This window comes from Odontomachus brunneus, unplaced genomic scaffold, assembly GCF_010583005.1.
Source record: "Odontomachus brunneus isolate Ranch 3 - 2012 unplaced genomic scaffold, Obru_v1 Obru_scaffold_056, whole genome shotgun sequence".
NCBI lineage: Eukaryota > Metazoa > Arthropoda > Insecta > Hymenoptera > Formicidae > Odontomachus > Odontomachus brunneus.
The window spans coordinates 1375617-1379376 of record NW_022639506.1 but is presented as its reverse complement, the minus strand read 5'-3'; positions in this window follow the sequence as shown (position 1 = coordinate 1379376).

The following is a 3760-nucleotide window of genomic DNA, read 5'->3' as shown; positions in this document are numbered from 1 at the left end:
CTTGGAATATTCCACTATTCTTTTTCTCGACGTTGCAAATAAATCTCTTAATCAAAACAAATAAAAATTTTTCAAGTGGTGATGTTACTCAAAAATAATTTTTCTCGCGTGTAATAACGATTTAACGCGATCTTTGACTCGATTAAAATTATCTCGATTTCGACCAAAAGAAATATCAATCTCGTCGGATTTCTAATAATAAATACTAATTAATAAAGCTCACCTTCGAGCTAACCCCGCTCGGCCCGAGCCAAATCCTCCGGCGCAGCAGCCCCTAAGAGTCGGCTGGTCGTCTGCTTCATCTCTGCAACAGAAAGCAAATTTAATTTATTATTACACACGACAATGGAGACATTAAAAAACTTGATTCCAAACTAGAGAATTTCCACTTTTATCGGATTTTTAATTACGTATTCAACTAAGTGAAACTCACCTTCGCGCCAACTCTGCCAGACCCGAGCCGGATCCTCCAGCGCAGCACCTCCTTAGAGTCGAATGCTCGTTTCTGTAACAAAAAGCAAATTTAATTTAGTATTAATTCGTTACATGACAATGGAGGCATTCAGGAACTCGATTCAAAGTAAGAAAATGTTTTGTTTTGTCGGATTTTTAATTACGAATACAAATCAATGAAGCTCACCTTCGAGCCGACTCAAACAGGCCCGAGTCGAATCTTTCGGCACAGCATCCCCCAGGCATCACATCCCCTAGAACCGCGTGACTACGTCTGCTCTATAGGATCTCTGTGGCAGAAATTTAATTTAATTTACTAATGTAATAATTTAGTATCAATCAGTTACACGCGATAGCAAAACCTTCCCAATTCACAATAAGAAATAATTAAATCATAGCTGAATAAAAAAGTAATAATACCCGACTAATTAATGGATAATGATATTAATATCTGATCGACAACTATATAATAATATCCGGTAGTATCAATTAACTACACACGATAGCAAGACGAGATAAAGAAATCGTCGTAACAACACGCTCTAGTTGCTACCCAATATGGAATAAAAATAACTAAATGACAACTGAATAAAGAAGTAATAATACTCGAATAATAAATGGATGATAATAATATTTGATCAGCATTGAGTAACTTGATCGCAACGTTTCTCTACCTAACAAGTAAAAAAGTAAATGTAACGCGGTAATTACCTGTAACGGTAAAGCTCGAAACACCTGCTCGCGTGAGGAGTACATGTTATAATTTGTATTAATTATCGCTTCAATTGTCGCGAAGTCGAAACGCGGTGTTAAAAATCGATACGGAATAATCTAAAAAAAATAACGCGACAGCTCTCGATGTGCTCGTCTCGATGGTTGAGAGTGTATGGCGTAACGCTCGAGCACGTGCTCGCGCATGCGTGTTTACATGACCCAGCTGCGTGTCCCCCCTCAGCATCTCTCAATCAGCGGCACGAGCAGCCGTTACGAAGGTCGTTTACCTAGCCTTTGTAGAGCCTAGAGCCTAGAGTTTTTGTTAGAGCCGTTGCCCAGGTATTGTTATTACCGATTATTCGATCATCATTATTTCGTTATTATCCGTTCGCGGATATTATCACACGATTTTCAAACAGATATTATTTCAAAAGATTTCAAAAGATTTCAAAAGATTTCAAAAGATATTATTATCACTACTATTTAATATTCGAGTATTATTACTTCTTTATTCGATTATTATTTAATTTATTCGGTTATTATTTAATTATTGCTATTACGCATAGGAAAACAACTCGGGCGTGTCGCTATGACAATTTCTTTATCTCGTTTTTAATCAGTCATTATTGCCATTGTCCAGTTATTCTTATTCATTATTATTAGGTAGTTGCATATGAAACTGCCCATTTTTGAGCGAATGAAAAGACAGTAGTTTGGTAGTAAATCGACGAACTGGCTTATTCAAAGTATTGCCCATCGGAACAGATAACTTTGGCCCATCTTTTGGCCAATAATCGGATTCCACGCAGGGTTCTTTGGAAGCAATCCAGTCATCCAGTCATTTTTTGACTCCTTCGTATGAGGTGAAGTAAGGTGCTGTGTCATAAGCGCTGACTTCATCGACCAGAACAAATAGTAATCAGAGGGAGCGATGTCTAGATAATATGGCGGGTGGGGTAGGATTTCCAAGTTCACTCTTTCTAAGTACTTCTTGCGACCTAGCATCGTCATACTACAAAGTCAACTTATCATGGCGATTCTTCCATTCCAGCCTCTTCGTGCAGAACGGATCAGTTTTTCTTGCTTCAAACGGATCAGTTGCAGTCGATAACAAGTGATGATTTCCGACAGTTTCAGCAGCTCTTAATACACGACACCCCTCTGATCCCACCAGATACAGAATATAACTTTACTAATGTTTCTTTTTGGCGTCGACCTGGTTCTCTGACGTATCCATACTGCTTTTCGCTTCGGATTGTCGAAATAAACCCATTTCTCATCTCCAGTCACGATTCGATGGAAAAAATCTTTTCGTTGTTATCGTTCAAGCAGCAATTCACAAGTGGTTTTGCGACATTCAATATCCTGTTTCTTCAATATGTGGGATATCCAATTTCCTTGCTTCTCCGTCTTGCACCCCTCCCAGCGTCTGTAGTCGTCTGGAAACTGTTGATTTGTCCACATTTAAGGATTCGGCCAACTACACCAGCGTTTGACTCCAGTCTTCGTCCAATTCCGTATCCTCAAATTTTTTGGATGATTTTCCGCGGTCCTTGTTGTCCATAGAGAAATTAGCACTTTGGAAGCGACGAAACCACTCTTTGCACGTTGTACTTGATGGAGCATGTTCGGCATACACTTCTTCTAGAAAACGATACGTTTCCGCGGGCGATTTCTTTGCCAAGAAATAATGGAGCATAACTTCCCGCAAATGTGACTTATTTGGAACAAAACTTGCCATTGTAAACACAATCAAAATAGACGATGTTAACGCGTCGCATAAATATCATCTATGGCGTTTTGTCGGGACTCTATAGTCATCATGTGTATTCCAGCTTTCCATTCGAAGAAATAGTGTACCTAACGCCATCTATTGCCAACGGGCGGTTTCATATGCAACCATCTAATATTACCAATTATTCGATCATCGTTATTAAATTATTATTCGCTCGTTGCTATTATCACAAGATTGTCGAGCAAATATTATTATAATTGATCTCAAAAGTAATAATATTCTAATAATAAATGGTAGTGATAATAATATCTGATCGACAATCGTGTGATAATAGTCGCGAGCGGATAATAACTGAATAACAATGATCAAATGATCGGTAATAACAATGAATAACAATAACCGGGCAACGGCAATAATGACTGATTAAAGACGAGGTAAAGAAATTGTCGTAACAACACACCCGAGTTTCCTATGCGTAATAGCAATAATTAAATAATAACCAAGAATTGATAATACTCGAATATTAAATGGATGATGATAATATTTGATCGGCATTGAGGAACTCGATAGCGACGTTTCTCTATCTAACAAGTAAAAAAGTAAATGAAACGCGGTAATTATCTGTCGCAGCCCAAAACCTGCTCGCATGAGGAGTACGCGTTTTAATTTATCTTAATTATCGTTTTAATTGTCGCGAAGTCGAAACGCGGTATTAAAAATCGACACGGAATAATGTATAAAATAACGCGGCAGCTTCCGATGTGATCGTCTCGACGGTTGAGAGTGTATAGAGTGACGCTCAAGCACGTGCTCGCGCATGCGTGTTTACATGACCCAGTCGCGCACCCCCCCCCCCCC